Source organism: Mauremys reevesii, linkage group 3 (genome assembly GCF_016161935.1).
Source record: "Mauremys reevesii isolate NIE-2019 linkage group 3, ASM1616193v1, whole genome shotgun sequence".
In the NCBI taxonomy this organism is placed as follows: Eukaryota; Metazoa; Chordata; order Testudines; family Geoemydidae; genus Mauremys; species Mauremys reevesii.
This window is the reverse complement of record NC_052625.1, coordinates 176,213,205-176,234,930: the sequence shown is the minus strand read 5'-3', so window position 1 is coordinate 176,234,930 and position 21,726 is coordinate 176,213,205.

Below are 21,726 nucleotides of genomic sequence, written 5' to 3'. Positions count from 1 at the left end.
GATAGGTAGAGTTTTTTATTAGGGTATTTCTACACTACAGAGACTATGCAGACACAGTTATCCCAGTGCAGCCTGTAGTATAGATGCAGCCTACACAGACAGCAGGGCCTTTTCTGTCAGCAAAGGAACATCACCTCCCTGAACTATGGTAGCTAGGTTGATGGAAACATGCTTCCATCAGCATAGTTGCATTTATGCTGAGGGTTATGGCAGCATAGTTATGTTGCCCAGGGGTGTGTTTTTTTCACCCTGGACATTGTCGCTATGTTGATGTGACTTTTCAGTGTTGACCAAGCCTTAGCAAGTTTCAGAATTTGTCGGAGGTCTAATATTTTTCCGAGGCAAAGCTTTGGTGATGACTTCTGCCTGCACAATAATGGGGAAACTTTATATCTCCATCAGTTGGAGGATGTGATCCGATCAGGATAATGGCAGTTCTTGTATTTCTTATGTTCATCTCAGCCTGTGAATTTAGAATCTGGCCAGTTGTGTGTATGTGTGCAGAGACTACCTGTGAGTCGAGCTGGCTAAAACTGGAATTTCTGGTTTGTGGGAAATTTCAATTTTTCAAAGTTTCTTTGAAACTACAAATTAAAAAAGAATTGTTTGGGCAAAATTGATACATGATGACTCAGAAATGAGGAATGCTCCCTGGAACCATCAGTGGCTGAGTGAAATTGACATGATTGTCAGTTTCACTGTTGATCACCACTGAATGTCAGCTGTAACTCCAGAGCTTCCAGACTCCTGAACCAGCAGGCTACCTGGGGCAACTGGCAAAGCAGGCTGCAGGAGTCAGGCAGCCCAGAGAGTTAGCTGGCTCAAGAGTCTGGAAGCCTTGGGGTGTCCAGCCCAGGGCAGTCCTCAAGGCAGGGCTACCCCAGAGCTACAGATCCTGGAAGACCATTCCAGGATTTCAGGCCCCAAGTTCTGAGGCAGGAAACCTGGAAACCCCAGCTTGAGCTGGGGCTCTCAGAGTTTCTAGGTTTTCTGCCACAGAGCTGGGAGCCTGGCAGCACTGGAAGCCCCATGTCAAACCAGGGCTCTCACTCTCGATGGCAGGGGTTCCCAAACTCTGCTGTGTGTGCCTCTGGGGGTATGCGAGACAAGAGAAATTGTGTAATGGTGGATTTTATTTCTTAATTATTTTATTTATTGCATTTTCATAATAGGTTACTCAGACGAAGCTTAAAAACTCTGTGAGAGTTTGTTATATGAAATATGGTATTTAATTTACTTCAAGATGTACCAGTGAGAACACAGATACATAGAGATGCTGACGTACAGAGCCCTCACCTCCAATCACTGTACAGCATAGGATCAGTTGCCCAGCAACTCTCCAGTCTAACTGGGCTCAGAACTTAGGGGGGTTTTTTGGTTGTCTATGTCGCACTATAACTATATCTGTACATAACAGTGAAATATGGACAGATGGTTAAAGACAAGCAGTGTTAAGAAAGAACACACAAAGTATCAGTGATACGAAGGGGAGGGGTATGTGGGCAGCTGGTAGATCTGGAAGGGGGTATGCAATAAGAAAAGTTTGGGAACCTCTGCTCTAGGGCTTCCAGGCTCCCAACAGAGCCAGGGCTCCCGGGCACCCAGCTCCATGACAGAGATCCTGGAAGCCCTGACTCAATCTGAGGTTCTCAGGGCTTTCAGGCTCCCTGCTGAGGCTCTCAGCCTTCCATGCTCCTGGCTCTACAACAGGAACTCAGGGCTTCCAGAGGTCTTCAGCAGCTTCAGGAAACTAGGCAGATATTCTGTCAGAACCCTGCCTATGGATCATCAAAAGTTAATCAGACCTGATATGTATCAGCAAAACATTTTGGGTTCAACAAATTGTCATTTTCCAATGAAACCCTCTTTCCTGCCAGCTCTACCTGTGAGATGGGGTAGGAGGGATTTGTATAGGGCAGTCTTTGATAAAGGCATGCTTTAAATAAATTGAATTAAAAGATGTGGGTTTTTATTTCCAATAAAAATGTAGGCTTCCCAACTGCAGAGGGGAGAACACCAGATCTGAGAATCACTGAATGCAGAGCAAAGCATGCAGCCTGAATCTCAACACTATACTAACTAAAGCAGAGCTCCCCCAACTGTGTGGAGGAATGTTCAGGGGGGTGCGGCTGGGGCCCAGGCCAGCCCCACAAAGGGTGGGGATGGAGTGACACCCAGCCCCACTCCTGGCCCTGGCCCCGACTGCTGGCCCTGCACCCTGGGCTCCTGGCCCCCTGCCGGAGTCCTGGCTGCTGGCCCAGCGCCTGGGGCCCTGGCTGCTGGCTCTGCTCCTGGCCCCAGCTCTGCTCCTGGCCCCACCCCGCACCCCCAGATGTGGCCCCAGCCTCAGCCCCCTTACTCCTGTCTGCACTCCGGCTTGAGGGGGGGGGGCGCAGATGGGGTGGGTGGGTGCAAGGTAAAGTTTAGGGACCACTGAACTAACGGCTTGTCTACACTTGAAGTGCTATAACTGTGCCACTGGAGAGCTTCAGTATAGCCACTCACTGCAGCGAAAAGAGAAATTCTCCCATCAGGGTAGTTAAGCCTCCTCCCTGAAAGGCAGTAGCTAGGTAGCTCCAGAAAAAATCTTCTGTCAACATAACATGGGGGTAGGTTGACTTAACTACATCCAGGGGTGTGGATTTTTCACACCTCTGAGTGATAGAGCTGGGTAGACTTTCCTTTTGAGTATAGACCTGGTCTAAGCAGCCCCACTGGCAGCTGCTGAGGAAAGCACTTGCAGGGTGACCAGATGTCCCGATTTTACAGAGACAGTCCCGATTTTTGGGTCTTTTTCTTATATAGGCTCCTATTACCCCCCACCCTGTCCCAATTTTTCACATTTGCTGTCTGGTCACCCTAAGCAGTAGACAGGCTGGCTGTTATCAGATAGAAGCAGTGGTGTTTGTTTCTGCAGTTATTCTGGAGGTGCCTTGGGCCAAATGGGAAATGCATGGATAGCTCTGACCATCCACATTCACTTTTCAGTGAATAAACTTGAAGTGAGTGGCCTCGTTTTGTTTAATTTTGAACTCACCTGAATGTTGAGAATTTGAGTTTATTGTTGTTGAGTTCATGTTATACACAGAGGTAACTGTGGAAAGAGGACTAGAAAAAAAAGTCCCATAAATTGTGAGGAAAAGAGATCAGAGTGGGAAACGGACAGATTCAAATGAAAAATCTAAATGCAGGATGAACTAATATGCTGTATACAGGGCACCCATTTGTGCCAGCCAAGCTTCTAATACATAACACCTGCTTCCCTTTAGCGAGTAGGAAAACATGCCCTAATTTTTAATTGAATTATGCTTGGGGGGCACAGGGAGAGGGGGATAAAGGTAGGGGAGAAACATGGATCTAAACTACAGAAAAAAAAGGTCCACATAGTTTTATGAGCCCTCCCCCCAGTTCGAGTCATTAGTTCGAGCCATTTGCAAAATGTCAAACTCTACTATGTTTTCACATCCGCACCATAAACAGTTACGAAACACCTTAATTGCTCCTAATATTGTATTTTCATAAGCAATCACTTGTTTTGCCTCCATGAAAGAACCAGCGCTAGCTACACATGCAGCTGTTACCATGTATTGGATTAGGATTGTAAAAAAGGAATGCGGCAATCCACTTATGTAGATTAAAGCTTTGCAAAGCCAGTAAGACTAGCTCAGTGGTCCTCTGAGTCAATGATTGTGGTTCTGGTGGTGGGTAAGAGACAGTTTGTGCCTTCATATCTGGGGACATAGGATTTGCCACATCAAATAGGACCATAATACCATTACATCGGGTGACGGCTCATGCTTGATGTTTTCAAGGAAGCTGAAAAAAATCAAAAAATTCCACAGAAGTGAAATTTTTACACACAAATTCTGTTGTAATTGAAAACAACATTTTTGCCTGATTTTTTTCAGTCAAACAATTTTTGACTGGCTCTGTGGAAAACACCGTTAATACACCAAGCAATTCTTGCAGTGGTTGGTATAAGTGACAGATGGAGGGGAGACAGTTTTCTTTCCTGGATCCTGAATTTTCCTGGATTACCAAAAGCTGGCACTGGACAACAAGGGCTGGATCACTTGATGATTGACTTTTCTGTTCATTCCCTCTGAAGCACCTGGTATTGGCCACTCACCTGGTATTGGCCACTGTCAGTAGACAGGATACTGGTCTAGATGAACCTTTGCTCTGACCCATTATGGCTGTTCTTACGTTCTGGAGCAATTAGCAGCCACATAATGGAAATAAACATAGGGACAAGCAGAAATATATAGAATGGTCTCAGATAATAGTCAGATTTGAAATTCTGATTTAGCTCAATAGCAATGCAGAGTTCCCTTTGTTATTAATATGTTATTTATCTTCTTCCTCTGAAGCATTAGGGATGGCCACGGCTGGAGATGGGACACAGGACGAGGGCAAGGACTCTGAGATGGCATCAAGAATTCTCTCTCTCTGAGGTGCATGGCTGGCTGGTTGTTGCTCACATGTCCAGGGTTCAATTGATCACCGTATGTGGGGGGTCGGGAAGGGATTTCCCCAGAGGTCAGATTGGATTTTTTTCACCTTTCTCTGCAACATGTGGGTGGAAGTCACTTGCTAGGATTATCTCTGTATATCTTACTTAATCATTACCCTGCCATGTAGGAGGCCTCAAGCACTGGTGCACCCTGGATCCTCCTATTCTCTGTCTGAGGCACATAATACTCTAGTCTCTCGTGGCCTCTAACACTTTTTTCTAATTTTGGTTGTTGGGTTTAGTATGCAGGCACTGTGCAGTGTTGGTGACCTATGAGATACAGGAGGGAAGACTAGATGATCTGGTAGTCCCTTCTGGCCTCAAACTCTGTGACTGTTTATTATGGTAGTACCTATGGGCCAACCAAGAAAGGGCCTCTTTGTGCTAGGCCCTGTACAAACAATGGTAGACAATCCCTGCCCCAAAGAGATTACAGTCTTAATGGATAGGACAGAGGCTATATCTACACTGCAAAAAGAAGTATGTTCTTAATTAGGGCTAGCTAACCTGCATTAGCTAACTCAGGTTAAAATAGCAGTGAAGACATGGCAACTCAGCTTTTAGCTTGTGTTAACAGCTCGAGTTACAGTTTATAGAGCAGCCTGGGTTGAACTCAAGCTGTTAACCTGAGTTAAAAGCTGAGTCACCGTTTTGTCACTGTTATTTTAACCTGAATTGTTGACCCATGTTAAGAACACTGTTTTTGCAGTGTCCAGGTATCCAGAACATGGGGTGGGAGGAGGAGTATAACACACTAGCAAAGCCATCAACGTGATTACAGAAAATGTCATGTTAGATTTTTTTGTTGTTCAGAGGGGTTCAGAGATCAGCTAAACAGAAAGACAAGGGAAGGGAGAGGTAACATTGAAGGGAAAATCATAGATTATTAGGGTTGGAAGGGACCTCAAGAGATTGTCTAGTCCAACCTCCTGCTCAAAGCAGGACCAATCCCCAAATGGCCCCCTCAAGGATTGAATTTACAATCCTGGGTTTAGCAGGCCAATGTGCAAACCACTGAGCTATCCCTCCCCCCATGGGGCAGTGGAGGATGAAGAAGCGTAACGGTATGTCTACACCGCGATAAAAACCCAAGACACTGAGTCTCAGAGCCTGGGGTCAGCTGACTTGGGCTCATGGGGCTTGGACTTCAATACTGATGTTCAGGCTTGAGCTGGAACCTGGGCTCTGAGCTGGAAACCCCTTATGGGCCAGATGCATGAGGCTGAGGTGACGAGGCTGTGAGGAAGGGGGGTGGGAAGCAGTTGGAGCAAACAGCACAGTGTGAAGACTGTCCAGTCAACATGGCAGAAAAGACTTGGATGACATCATCACCTACATTTTGCAAAGGTCTGTCTGTTCTACAGTGTCATCAGAGGTGTTGAGCAGTTCATCATGATGTGCTGAGTAAGACAGGGAGAGCTCGAATCTGCCATTACTGATGTTTTTCTCAGTTGAAAGAGAAATTTTGTATTATTCACTGCATTTCTTTACGAGGTGTGAGCCTTCTTAATGGACAGACTGGGAGGTCTAGAAGTCTTCCAGGACTCAGCTACTATAGAATTCTCTACCTTATATAATAATAAAATAAAATATTATATTAATATAATAATAATTATTATTATTATTAAGTGAAAGCAGACTGAGTACAGCCTTTAGGTGCACGGCCATTGTGACATAAGAACTGTATAAATCATGCAAAAATTGAAAGGACAAAGTGACCTTCTCTCTACACAAACTGTTCAAGAGCTATATATTGTTTGCAATCAGAAACCTGGTCACTTTTGAACTATTTCAGATACAGTCCTTAACAGGGTCCTTGGTTGCCTAGTGGTTAGAACCCATCCAGTCATGAGGGCAGTAGTTGGGGAGCCCAGGCCTGCCGGGCTCCAAGCCAGGTGCGTTTGGGCTCTGGAAGGGCCTTCTGGCCTACCCTCCCTAGGTCACTTCCCACCACTGCTTCACTCCCTCAGCTTCTGGTCCCAGATAAGGAAAAAAAGGAAAATGAAAAAGAAACCAAACCATTAGCCTCAGTTGGGTTCAACATATAGTCCTATTCCCCTCAAGGAGGCTTCTCCAGCCCCTTTCAGCAGGAGATTTCAGGGCAGGTCTCTACTCCTCCCCAGCCCGCCCCTTCTGAGATGGGTTGCTCCCTTTTAAAACCTGTCTCCAGGTGAAGCATGCTCTCTAGGGCTGGACGGGTGGGGCTATCTGGGCCTTGCACTGTTCTTTAAGCCTTTCTGGCCCAGAGTGGGGTTTGCATACCCTATTGCATACAGCATGTCATGTAGTCTCCCATATTTTGCAAGTGTGCAATATGCAAGATCAAATATGTGGCAAAATATTTGTGAGGTAAAAAGTTTTCCATCTGGAATGGATGTAAAATGTATTTTTTTCATTTTAAATTTTAGAAATTTAACAATGAAAGTAGGCCCTGCGGTCTAACACAATTTACTTTGCAGAATATCGACAGCTGTATTAGGAGTTATTTGCAAGGCAATCGATAACTTATTTTGTAGAATCTCTGGTTTCAATTATATTGATGGTAACTGAATTTCAAGAAAGCCTTGCAAAAGCTAGTTTGTTTGTTTCTTTTTAAATATGGCTGTTTGGTTGTAACTTCTTGGGACTTGGGATTTTGATTGAACTTTTCTAAAGTATCCTTCTACGATCACCATTAGGACCATAAGACATGGAACTGGAAGGGAACTCCTGGATCATTGAGTCCAGTCCCCTTTGGAGTAGTATTTTGACATCCTTGAACCTCAGAAATCCATTGACTTTCATAACCTGGCACTTTATATCAGAATAAACAACCCATCTGTTAATTTACTAAAACAAGGCAAACATTTTACTGATGTGGTCTAATTTTTTCCTAACACTGACATTTTATAATCTTTAGGAAAAGTCATCTGGTTAAAACAAAAGGATTTCTAAACCAATACTGTAGCTTTATTTAAACATTTTTAAAATACTGTATTTATGTTGAAATGCTGTATGAAATGGTGCCAAAAAAGTGAATAATAGTGGACATTATTTTAAAATGTTTTTTCTGTAACTACATCTCTCTATAAACTTAAAATTTATGTTGAGTGAAGTTTTTGGGGGAAGGGATGCATTGTATTTAAGAAAGAAATTAATAGCCTTCTGTAAATTTACAGATGGTTGGCAACTCTGCTTTGCGTATTGCAATAAAAATGTTTTATTGGACTAACGTACATAAATGTAGGAGTCAAATCATACTCAGACTCAGCTCTGTAGCATAGGCGGCTCTAGGGGCACCATTTGCTGACTGGGGTTCCACCCTTGCCCCAGCTCCACTTGAGTTTCTGCCTGAATGTAAAGCTTAGAAGAGCTGAAGTAAATATATTTTCCTTCATTTAGCTGTATTTATTTTCCATTGTCTCCTTATATGCAGCACCACTAATGTTCACAGAGCTCTGGAACCCATTTATTTTTTTATCTCCTGCCTGCCTGCAGCATAGCTATTGCACTCCAGAAGGCTTAGCTCCTGTCAACTATAGCAGGGGAAGCACTCAAATGATTTCAGGGCTGTATTGGAGCCATTGCAGGGGCCGGGAAAATAAATAGGCTCAGGAGGTCACAAACAGGAGACAAGAACTTGCAGTAAACTAGAGTTGGAGACAATTCTATAAGAAGGGAAAAGGAACTTGATATCTTGGTGGGAGAGAAGGCTTCTGCTAAGCAAGGAAAGGTAGGCAACAATAGGGAAGAGGAGGGGTCTGGTTCATTGGATGCAGATGAGTTATTTTCTCTTTTTGGTTCACATGTATTTAATAATGCTATTGAGGACTGAGAGTCATAGTGGTTTAGTCAAGGATTTTAAAAACAGACTAAGGGACTGAAGCACCCAGCTCCCATTGAATTTCCATAATCTCTAGGTGCCTTACTCTCTTAAACTTTGTTGAAATCTCAGCTTCTATGCATAAACCTTTCAGTTTATGGGTGCTAGTTTCTCATCCACTTATTCTTAAGGGTGATGAGAACTGTGTCAGTATCTTAATTTCATAGAGGCTATCAATCAACTGCAAAAAACCAAACACAGTTTATTATAACATTTGACATAATTCTGAATTATCTGCTCAGATGAGATGTAGGACTGGGATTTGCAGGTGTTGTAAGTCACCAGTTAGATATACTGGCAGAACTATGAGAGGAAATTTGTGTTTCCCCACCCTTCAAATTCACCTTCTAACTTCTTTGCTTTTGTAGCCCTCTTACCCTCTTCTCCAACGGAGCTCAAAAAAAGAGGCCTGCCCAATTCATTAGGTACCCCTCTTTTAAAAAAACCTACATACAAAGAGATCAATATGAGTACAAACTTTCTAAAACATTAGAAAACTCTTCCAACGTGTGCATAAAGGGTTTTGTCTAATTCCCATTCAAGTCAATGAAAAGACTCACACTGATTTCATGGGGAGTTGGATCTGGCCCAAATGAATGAAAATGAGAAGATCTAAACCTTGAATATGGGTTCTCTTATTATGCCATTTTAGTCACCAAACACGAAGTATTAACTGGTGTAATTGGCAATTTTTCAATTACAATTCAATTAAAAATTTCTTCAAAATATTTCAAGTTTTCTCTGAAAAAAAAAAAACTATCCCAAAACCTAAAAGTTTGATTATTGGTTGCCAAAGAATGAAAAGTTTCAGTTTTGCTGTTTTCAACAAAACCCGAAAACTCTACAAAAGGAAAAATGTTGATCAATATTTCCATTTAGCCAAAAAGTCACATTGCAGGGAAAAATCATTTGGATGAAAAGTTTGACCAGTAATAGAAATACCCCAACACAAGATGCATTCACAGCTCTAATTTACAAAAATTTTGTACAATTCTTATATCAAATTCAAGTTAAAAATGCAGGAGTCAAAGATTACAAATGCTAAAGCTTTAGAAGACATTCACTACTGAATGCGTTTGCTGGATGAAACAAACTGGGAATTTGACAAAGGCCTTGTGATGGGGAGATTTGCCCCTTAAGGCTAGCAGTGAGTAGGGGTCAGCCTGCCACTGTTATATAGCATCATCCTTTAAGATTTTGACAGGTGTGACAAACAAGGACCTAGGCAAAACTAGGAGAGAGGAAACAGTCCCAGGAATAAAGTAGCATTTGAGAGGAAAACCCATTACTGTCTTTTAAGGGGTCTGGGACTAGGAGTGGGTAGGGCAAGGTTCCCCTCTCTCCTATCCAACTGGGATGAGCTTTGGGAAAGGGACCAGCATATATGCAGCCTCCTCCCTCACAGAAGCGAGACACTGCCTACTGAACGCTCTAAGCTGGAGGAGCTGCTTTATATCCTTAAAGCTGCTTAACTTTGCATCTTAAAGTGGTTAAAACTCTTCAGGCACTCGGGCTGTTCCAGCACCACTGCTTCAGACCCACAGAACATTTGCTGACCTGCGCAGATGTACAAGGTTACAAAAGAACCCGAGGCTCAGCCTGATTTGGGGTGGGTTTAAGGTTCCATTCAGGCATGTTATTGAAGACTGAAGGCAACCACCATCTCCTTGTGGCAACACAAGCCTGCCTTCTCTGCTAGGCCCCTCACCATCTAGCCCACCCTGTTACTGAGAATCCCTGTTCTCGGTGACACTCAGTGGGCTATATTCTGAACCGTCCCTATGGTTTTCCTCCTTCAGGCAGGAGTTCCCCCCAGCTCACTTCCGGGAGCTGGGGTTGTGGTTCAGGCAGTTAGTAACTCCCTCTTTCCAACAAGAGTTCCCCTAGGGGTTGGGGTTGGGGTTTATGCCAGTTGCAGGGGGTTAGCCAGGTGTATCTTCAGCTTGGCCCTTTTTCCCAATTACTCCTCCTTTTTCCCAATTACCCACTGAGTGTCACCGAGAACAGGGATTCTCAGTAACAGGGTGGGCTAGATGGTGAGGGGCCTAGCAGAGAAGGCAGGCTTGTGTTGCCACAAGGAGATGGTGGTTGCCTTCAGTCTTCAATAACATGCCTGAATGGAACCTTAAACCCACCCCAAATCAGGCTGAGCCTCGGGTTCTTTTGTAACCTTGTACATCTGCGCAGGTCAGCAAATGTTCTGTGGGTCTGAAGCAGTGGTGCTGGAACAGCCCGAGTGCCTGAAGAGTTTTAACCACTTTAAGATGCGAAGTTAAGCAGCTTTAAGGATATAAAGCAGCTTTTGGTTTTTAAAGTGATATAAGTTGTTACATTGCATTAAAGTCTTTAAGCAGCCATCATGGTTACCAGACAAGTTGCACCGCTGTCCCTTCTCTGGGTCTTTCCAAGTGCACTCCCCGCCCCCCTGCCCACAGATGTCAGGCCTCAGGCCTTTAACTCTCCTTGGATGGCCCACTCTCAGATCAGGACCTGGGTTACAGCCCCCTGGGGACAAACTGAGACGAATTCAGCAGGTTGAACTGGGGTTGGACCCTGCAATGGTTTTTGTTAGGAGCCTGTAACAGTGAGACAGAAACAGTTTCAAACAAAGCATGATTTGTTTTGCCAAAACAACAAAGAGACCTGCACACACATGCCTTACCTATGCTTAACCTCTCCATCCACAGCTCAGGCAGGTCTGGTTTATTCCCTATCTCTGATTTAGGAGAGCCAGGTTATACCACTCGTCACCCTCTTCTTCTGACTCTGAGGCCTGATCTACACTAAATTATGCTGGCACATAAAAATCACACCTCCTAGCTAACACAACTATGTGGACCAAACCCTCAGTATATACACAAATACGTTGGCAGAGGAGTGAGTCTGTTGGCGTAGCTAGTGTCCTTCAGGGAGGTGGTGTGGCTATGCCAGCAGAAGAACTGGGGACATCTGACCTCAGGGGCATAGACTGTCAAAGCGGTGCAAAGTTCTGGCTCATGTTGGACTTACACAGGACAGGACACGTAGATTGCCAGTACAGTGAGGAATATCTCCTTCAATATTTGACTGTCCAGGAAACCAGACATTTTGCTCTTAGATAAGATCCTAGCCACATTTTCATCTTCTCCCGTGGGACTACTGCAACTCAGTCTACACAGAGACCTACATGCAATTGTTAAACTGAAGACTGAAGTTGGTGAACTACAGATATCATAAGCAGGAGCCAATTCACGCCTCTAGTACTATGTAAAATACACTGGCTTCCAGTTCGTTTCAGGGCAGAATTCAAAGTCTTGGTCCTAATCTGCCAAGCTACTGAAATTCTACACTAAAGGGCTCAGTATTGTCCTCACTCCACTCCCACTCAGGGCCGGCTCCAGCGTTTTTGCCACCTCAAGTGGCAAAAAAAAAAAAAAGAAAAGAAAAGAAAAGAAAAAAAAGAGGCAATCAGCGGCAGCTCTACTGCCGCGCTTCCTTCTTCAGCGGCAATTCGGCGGCCAGTCCTTCCCTCCGAGAGACTGAGGGACTCGCCGCTGAATTGTCCCTGAAGAGCTGGACGTGCCACCCCTCTCCGTTGGCCACTCCAAGCACCTGCTTGCTGTGCTGGTGCCTGGAGCCGGCCCTGCTCCCACTGCAGTCAGTAGGAAAACTCCCAATGTCTTTAACAGGAGCAGAGCCAGGGCAATGCTGAGTGCATTAAGTAAATCCCATCCTTAGTGGATATGGAGCTAGCTAGCTCAGAGATCACCTTACTTCCTCTCCCATTTCTTATCTTGTGTCTAGACACATCATAATTGCAAGACTCTCTTTGCAGAGACATGGTACATTTCCTGGCAGCCACCATTAACATTTGAGTAGATTTCATTCTGTAGTCTCCGGTTTAGACTATCAAGCTTTGGGGACACTGCATTGTCAGTGGTAGGACTCCAGCTTTAGGATTCCTTGACAGATGAGATCAGACTGAAACCGAGTCTACAGGGGTTCGGCTAAAGCTGTAAAACATGCCTTTCCTATAAAGCTTACCCCCAGCTACAACACCCATAAATAGATAACTAAATCTGTGTACATATAAATCCACATGCCTCTCAGTATTCAGTTCCTTGCTTAGATCACAAGGAGTAAGGGTCCTTATAACTACCTAAGAGCCCAGTAGCTACATAAATTATTGTGTAATGTTGCTGTGGCATGAAATGTGTAAACCAAACTTCACAGGCAGAACCCTGCACATATTCAGCTCAAGGCTGGGGGAAGGGAAAGTGGGAGGGAGCAGAGAGCTGCTCATGCAGTTCTCGTTGCAAGTTGGGCCTTAACCAGTTGGCATATTTCAGCTTGAGGGGGGCTGCATTTCAGTGCAGGAGGAGGCGATTCCTGGATACTTTGTGAAGTGCTTTAATGACTTCTCCCAGGTAAAAAGGACATGCAAACCAAAATATCAGCTACACACATACTGTAGTACATAAGTTAACAAGATCTTAAACAATTTCCTGCGGAGAAGTATGATGAACCCATTATGAGAAATGACGTGAGGCCTTTTGGGGGCTCTCTGTGCTTCAACTATATTAGTATGTGTCATATTTACAGTGTATGACAAATGAGCTCAGGGCAGAAAAACCTGGCCTGGAAAGAGATTAGATCATACAGGATGAAAAACTGCCAACACTGAGATTTTACACCAAAGGAAAGTGACAATAATTCCTTACATACAAGATATGCCTTCAGAGCTGCTCTCTGCCGAAACCTTGAAATGATGCCCCCTCCAGGACATTTCTGACCCTCTCTGTTACACACAGCTTCCCCCACTCATTCATCTTCTTTGCTGTGAAGATGAGACTCTCTCTCTCTCTCTCCTCACAAAGATGACATCACATTTATTTAACCTGGAAAACTGAGCAGGCTGGGAGTTGATTCCCCTCCACCCTCTTAATGGTTATTGAGTGTCCATGGTAGAAGTGTCCATGCCCTGTTTCTGGTCTCTTATTTTCCTTCCTTGCAGCCATGCTACTACTGTATGCCTTTATTTTACAATGCATACTAGGGGTGGGTTTGTTAAGAGCACTCAGCATTGGTTTCCCTCTACTTCCACTGTAAGGAGTTTTGCCTTTTACTGCAAAGGGAGCAGAGTTAGACCAACACTGAAAATCTTACCCCAGCGATTGCACAAAATGTGACCAAATTCATTTTTCCTTATGCACACACAGACCGACACAAGTTGAGCTGGCCCTTTAATTCATGGGCCTGGACAAAAAGCTTTTATGAGAGCTCTCGTGGCATGACATGTAATACATGGTATATGTCTAAGTATTTGAAGTATATTCTCCAGAACTAGACATTTTACTGGCTGGCATCACAGAATATAACTTGTTGCAATGACCTCCTACAGTGCAACACATTTTTTTGTATGTGCACAGGCATTACATGGAAGGAAAAAAAACATGCTATAGGCAGTTTTAATAAGATCCAGGCATTCAATGAAATTTGATTCCCATATAGCACCCTTTTGCCACTGAATAGCTGTGTCTTCCTCAGACTCCTTTCTTACAGTGTCAGGGCTGTGATGACGGTTTCCCTTCCTGATGCACTGATTGTGAAGAGCAGGAGATCAACAGATAACGTTAAACAGCTTTCCCTGTGAACTCAGAATTATGCACGTATGGGTTGATCTCTGCAATGATTCAGAACCACTCAGATGTACAATACACTCCATTGCCAAAAGTGTGTCTCCAAGCTACTAAAAGATACTTAAGGCCCTGTGATGTTTAAACAGAAAAAGATGTCTTTTATTAATCATATTTGCACAACTGATCAGGAAAATTCATTTCTTATGTTTTTAGAATTAATTTCATGGAGCAAAGTGAAGTCAGATTAACCTATGGGTCAAAGTAAAACTATGGCATCTTTGTTTCAGGCTGGAGGAAGGCCAAATCACATTATAGTATACTTGACTAGTAAAGTTATATCTTAGGAAAGCCCCAGCAGGCTTTGAGAAGGAATCAGTATGTAACAGACTTAACTAGTAGGTATACAGCTATCTCTTATACTAATTCCCTAATCTTATATTATAAACTAGCAAGCTATCAGTTTTACTCTCCGTGAGATTCTGAGATATATGCAAATATCAGAAAGTCTCATTATTTTTACAATTGTTATGTTAAGGTGCCATTTCACTTTTAAAACTTAATTTTTAGTTCTTTATATCTTCTTTAAATATGATTTTTTTTGCACAAAGAGAATCTGGAAACAGATGGGGAAAATGTATTATTGGCGCGAGGTTGTTGAACAATAAAATGATAGAAACTGACGGCACCTTCATCTCTTTTTTCAATTGTTTCTTTACTTCTTTATATTGCTCTATTCTGGCTTTATTTAATATGATTATTCTGACTTTATTTAATATGACTTTCATCTAAGCATATGGCCCATGGCTGACTGTTCACTGTCTGTTATGTGTAAAATAATTGGGCCAAACTTTGCAAGTGTGCCTGCTTCAAGTTAGGCATATTTAGGTGCCTAAACAAGTCTGCCTATCTAGCCAGGATTTTAGTCTACATTATGGTAATTAAATAGTTTGGCCTTTTTTTAGAGAGGCACTAAGAACCTGCATTTCCTAGTGAAGTCAATGGAAACTTTGAGTACTCACATCTCTACAAATTGGAGTTTATTTAATTGACATTATGTGGAACTTTTAACAATTTACATTCACCGAATGTAGCATAATATCCAATTAATGATATTTAGTTTACAGTCCTTTCTCAGTTGTTCTAGAAGAATGATTATAAACAGAAGGTGAGCTAAGAAAATTATTACTTTTAATTTAAATGTTTACTCAGAACTCAAAGTGCATTTCAGTCAATTTTTTAAATAAAATATACTTTTTAATAAGAATAAAACAAGGCACCCAAACATGGTAATTCATAGCTTTAAAAAGAAGAAAATAAATCCTGTTACCTTTTCCTAACAATGCTCAACCCAGTCTCCACCTTCACTCCCAAACACCACCATTCATCCCCTCCATCTGTCACCGGCCCTCTCATCCAGGAAAAACCAGGGGAAAACAGGCATGTCTTGTAATATGTCCTAGTGTTCTAAAGGTCAACAAGGGCCTAAGCGAACACCCAATGGGACCTGCATTCCTAAATCCCTTAGATACTTTGAAAAATCTCCCCATTTTTATTAGGAGGACAAGGGCACAAAGGTCTTTTTCCAATAGAACCACAGTATGCGTCATACACGTTCATTGTTCTGCAAATCCAATTGACAGTGTCAGTAGAGTTTGGAGAAACTAGAGCAAGCTTGCAGTGTGTCATCCATCTTGGGCTACTAACCCCACCCCTTTTAAAATTCATACTTTTTGGTCCTCTTACTGGTTTTTTTCCTTTGTATTTGGAGTATACATTTAGTTTGAGTCTCTAAAATGGTGTTTTTAAATAGTTTCCTTGCAGGCATTTCACACTTGTGACTCTTCCTTTTAATTTCCATTTAACTAGCTTCCTCATTTTTGTGTAGTTCTCCCTATAGAGGTTAAATGTTAATGTGTTGGGCTACTTTGGTATTTTCCCCCCTCCCCTCCTACAAAAATGTTAAATTTTATATATTATGGTTCCTGTTACTGAGTGGCTCAGCTTCATTCACCTCTGGGACCCAGACCCTGTGCTGCACTTAGGACTAACTCAAGAATTGCCTCTCCCAGCTGGGTTCCAGGACTAGCTGCTCCAAGAAGCAGTCATTGGAGGGGTCTAAAAACTTTTATCTCTGCATCCCATCCTGAGGTGACATATTCCCAGTCAATATGGGGATAGTTGAAATCCACCATTAACATTGGGTTTTCTGTTTTTGTAGCCTCTCTATTCTCCCTGGGCACTTCACAGTCACCCTCACCATCCCGGTCAGGTTGTTGGTAGTTTATTCCTAGTGCTTTACTCTTATTATTCAAGCATGGAATTTTTATCCATAGAGATTCTATGATACAACTTGATTCCTTTAAAATTTTTACTATATTGGACCCTATTTCCTTTCACATATAGTGCCATTCCCCTGCCAGCATGACCTATTCTGTCATTTCTATATATTTTGTACCCTGGTACTATTGTATCCCATTGATTATCATTGTTCCATCAAGTTTCTGTGATGCTTATTATATTAATATCCTCTTTTTCTACCAGGTACTCAAGTTAACCCATCTAAGTATTTAGACTTGTTGCATTTGTATACAAGCACTTATAAAATGTGTAAATATTTAGTTGTCTGCCTTCATGTGATGTAATTGAATTGGATTCTTTTTCATTTGTTTCTCTTCAGTTCCAACCTGTACTTTATCAACTTCTACCCTCTCCTCCTTACTAGGATATAGAGTATCCCCTTTAATAAATAGTTCACACAGGATTCTCTCTTTCCAAACCATATGCTCCTCTGCAGGGGTGGCTCTAGGAAAACCGCCGCCCCAAGCAGGGTGGCATGCCGCGGGGGGTGCGCTGCCGGTTGCCGGTCCCGCGGCTCCGGGGGACCTCTTGCAGACGTGCCTGCGGAGGGTCCGCTGGTCCTGCGGCTCCGGTGGAGCATCCGCAGGCACGCCTGCGGGAGGTCCAGCGGAGCCGCGGGACCAGTGGACCCTCCACAGTCATGCCTGCAGGAGGTGCACCAGCGGGACCAGCAGACCCTCCGCAGTCATGCCTGCGGGAGGTCCACCGGAGCCGCCTGCCGCCCTCCCAGCAAAATGCCGCCCCAAGCGTGAGCTTGGCACGCTGGGGTCTGGAGCCGGTCCTGCTCCTCTGCATCTGTCAGTTTTCCCACAACCCCTAGTTTAAAAACTTCTCTATGAGCTTTTTAATTTTACATGCCAGCAATCTGGTTCCATTTTGGTTTAGGTAGAGCCCATCCTTTCTGTGTAGGCTCCTCCTTTCCCAAAAGGTTGCCCAGTTCCTAATAAACTTAAATGCATCCTCTTAACACCATCATCTCATCCACATATTGAGACCCTGAGTTCTGCCTTTCTAACTGGCCCTGTATGTGGAACTGGAAGCATTTCAGGGAATGCTAACATGGTGGTCCTGGAATTTAATCTCTTCCTACCTCTAAATTTGGCCTCCTGGCCCTCTCTTCTACCTTTCCCTATGTCACTAGTACCTACATGTACTATGACCACTAACTCCTCCCCAGCACGGTGCATAAGTCTATCTAAATGTCTCAAGAGGTTTGCAACCATCTCATCCAGCAGGCAACTCACCATGCAGTTCTCCTGGTCATCACAAACCCAACTATCTATATTTCTAATAATCAGCTGGCACCATGGGGTTTGGCGGGGTCTGATAGCTCAGTTGGGGGCAGGGCCTTGGCTGGAAGAGGTGGGGCAGGGACTAGCCTCCCCAAGGGGAAGATTCACCTGCCGCTCATGGCTAGAGGCTTTTCAGGAAGTTTCAGCCTTGCCTACCAGGCTGCTAGGCCCCGTGCACACAACCCCCAAAGAGACCACACTATAAACTTCAATCAAGCAGGCATACAACAACAAACAAATTCACTCCAAGGGTCACATACTCACTCCACCTTCACCTGGAGAATTCCCTCACAAAACTCCCCCATTTGCTAACTCCCATTAAACATGACATTTTAACCACCTCAAATGCTACACCAGTTCTGACTGTAACTGCAACTGTAAATTGGCCACATTGCATGCACTGAGCCATTAAACCTCACTCCATATACTAGAGAAGGCCAGGGAATTCTATACTGTGTATGCAGAAGGCCATAGGTCTGCAAATGCTGTGGATGCCATACCTTATTTCTGTATTATTAGCATGCCCATGCTTAATCAAAAATGGGTTCAAACCACTTACATTTGGAGCCAGATCCATATTTTGAACTCCCCCACATTTGGGAAAAGTCAGTGTTGAGGATTTGGAGGGCTCAGTCCTGTGCAGTGCTGAGTTCCCTTCTCTCCCACAGAAATCAGGAGTTATTTAGCATCTCACTGCATCAGGCATTTTTATGATGTCTTTGAGATACAGCCAAAAACACTGCAATGGAAGTAAATTCCCAGAACAGAAAACCCCCATAGCCAACCACTTCAATGAGTATTTTTCATATAGAATCCATAAAAACATCAGGTTTAAGCATCAGAGTTAAAACTGTCAAATTAATAGCCAAAAGAGATGTTAGCTTTTCATATAATCCAGAATATACGTGTAAGCAGTTTCATGGCTCTCTCTGTATCTTTTTCATTTGGGAACCAATCCAATTCTGATCACTGAGACCAAAATTCCTTAGCTGGCACTAAGGCTCCCTCAGTAGAATAGCTCAAGATGTATGAGTTGCAGTACACTAACCCTTGTGTCAGTCTAGGGTGATCCAGAAGCAAAAGGCTCCAAATCTCAAGGTTCACTGGCCTTTCAAGGCTCAAACTGCTCCTAGGAAACAGCCAAAGAAATCATTACTTGTAATAGGGTTGGAAGTCTCACTTCTCATTATTTCCAAATTAAATTAAAAATGATTTCATACGCACTTCTAAGGGTATGTATATACAGGCTTACATGCTTGGGTACTGCACCATGTCCATGCTTGTGCATTCTCCCCATACTGAGTGTCCACGTTATGCTGTGCAGAACACAGATATAACACTGTGTACACATGTGTACCTGCATCCACACTGACACTGCTGGTGCATGATGTTACTGCTATCGTTTCAGGAGCAGGATCCCTAGATTGTGTGCATCATGAAGACATTTTAAGAACCACTTTGCTGTGCGTTGTTGGTACTGTTTCCTGCCTTCACAACATCTGACGATGGCAATTCCTGATCTTATTGCCCCTCACTGTTATTCCCTGCCAAACTGGGTGGAACACATGGAGCAATGGGAAGATTATCTTGTTTTGCTTCTGCTCCCTTTTGCAGGACCAATGGGTATGCAGTGGAGTAGGTGATCAGCAAGATGCTGGATTGAATTTGGACATAACTTTGTGACCCGTTGAAGATGGCTGACCTTGAGGGTTAATGACAATTCATTCAGTTCACATGATACAGGTATGGTGAATGCTGCTATTGCCATTCTATGCTCTTGGGTGGAGCTTCGCTTCTGATGCAAGAGAACAAGCATGGTTTGGTGGGATCACATGATCAGGATGATCAGTAGTGGCTGATCAGCAGTGGCTTCCAAATGTCTCAATGAGGAAACAGACCTTCATGGAGCTATGTGAGGTGCTTGCACCAAACATCCAGCACCCAACCTCTTGATTCAGGGAAGCCACACTGGTGCAGGAGCGGGTGATTGTTGTCCTGTGGAAGCTGGCAACACCAGACAGCTATAGGTCCATTGCAACCATTTTGGGGTTAGAAAGTCCACTATCAGGATCATAGTTGTGCAGGTTTGTGAGGCCATTAACACTGGTCTACCCATAGGTGGTTGCCATAAGAAAAGTCCTGGAAAAAATAACTGGTTTTCAGAGGATGATGTTTTTGAACAGAGAGAGAGAGAGAGAGAGAGTGCGTGTGCGTGTGGGATTCGATGATATCCATATCACAGTACTTTGCCCACCATAAGGAGAAAGTGAGCATGTGAACTGAAGAGGTTACTTTCTCTTTGTACTGCAAGGCTTAATGGAACACAGAGTCAGATTCATGAATATGAAGGTGGGAAACACTGGATAGGTTCATGGCAACCAAAGGCTGAGGAGAGCAGGATTTGACTTGAACCTGGAAGAAATGACTTTATTCCCCAGAAACAAAATTGTTCTGTGTCTGGGCCAAGTGTTGTTTTTGAGGACCCTGCACACCCCACTTTGAACTTGGCTCATTAAAGTGTACCCCAATATCAATTACCCCAAAAAAGGGAATTCAGTTAGAAGCTCAGTAGCTGCAAAATAGTCATGGACTGAATGTTTGCTAGATTGAAATATCATTGGCACTGCCTATGCACATAACTGGATACCAGTGTGGCAAATGTTGTATAATCACATCTGGTGCACATTCCATAATGGTTGTGAGGGAAAAGGGGAGCGCTTCTGTTTTGGGATGGGAGCAGGACAAGTGTGGTTTACAATTTCTATACTGGCTACTGGATTGCACCCACGTGCACACTGATCCTAGTTCCCAGAGATCAGTAGATGTCAGAGATGCCAAATGTATGCACATCTACAGCAGGGAGGCAGAGGATGACATCTGCCTGGGCCGAAGGACACCTTCATACCCTGTGCACCTGCTGGAAAAGCACATGACAAAACACTGACACAGACATATAGGGCTTCATAGCTTTGTGAGGGTTTTGTTCTCCCATAGCCAAAGGTCATTAGGCATTCCTTCCTGTGACATTGCACACAAAGATATTTATAACAGGGCACCTGCACTGGGTTATCACCTTAAGGGTTGGGTTTGTGCTGCAGAGGTTGCTGGCCAAGCTGTAATGTGGTCATTGTGCAAAGCTTTTGTCTTCGCTCTTCCTACTTGTTTACTAACCTCTGTTATCGGGAGCATTCAATCGCTCTTAACGACCTTATCAACATTTGCTTTTTTGGCAGGCAGGGTGGAGAAGGATATGCAGCCATTCTTTTTCTTAAATGACTCATTGGTAGCAGTGCTAACTGCAATGAGTGGCTATTACGGAACACTAATCCCTACTAGGGTGAAACTGGTCAAGGTCTGGAGGAGTGGGGAAGGGAAGGGAGCATTTAATCACAAGGTAGTGGCAGACACTGTCATTGACTTTATTGTTACTGGAATTGTGTTTTGATTTTCTGCATGTGAACAAAGGCAAAAAAATGTTCATCTACCCCTTCTCTGTGCTGCGGAGTTCTGCTGTACTGAAAACTCGTAGTACTTTCCATAAGCACGTAACACTAGTTGCACTTTCCCCATCCCTCCCACATGTCTTTGGGACTTTAGATATTTCTGAGCATGGATATTTCATAGTATTTCAAGGGACAGGGTCCTGGCAGTGCCTTCCAGAAGCTGTTACCCATTTGTGATTTCTTCTTTAAAGGCTGGCCAAAGTACCAGAATAGTAAAGAGAGATGGCTTTCCAATCCTGTGGAGGAGATGTGGCAATCTGTGCCAGAGATGTGGGTCTGTTAATGGTCACCACACTACATATTGATGAATGGAGGGGTTTGGTCAGTTTTGAAGGTGGACCAAGCAGATTTACTTTTCCATTAAACCTCAAGATCCAACTGAAGTTTCTCTTGCCCCAGAAGTTTGCTTAAATATGCTCCCAGGACTGGGGAGGTGGGGGAAGCAATTTGACTGGAAATTTACTGTATTCACAGCTAGTATGTGGAGTTTCTGTGCAAAGGGAGAGACAAACCACAAATACTGCCTCCACTTCCACTCTCCCCCCAGATCACCAGAAAATCCTGCCCATGCCTGCCTAAC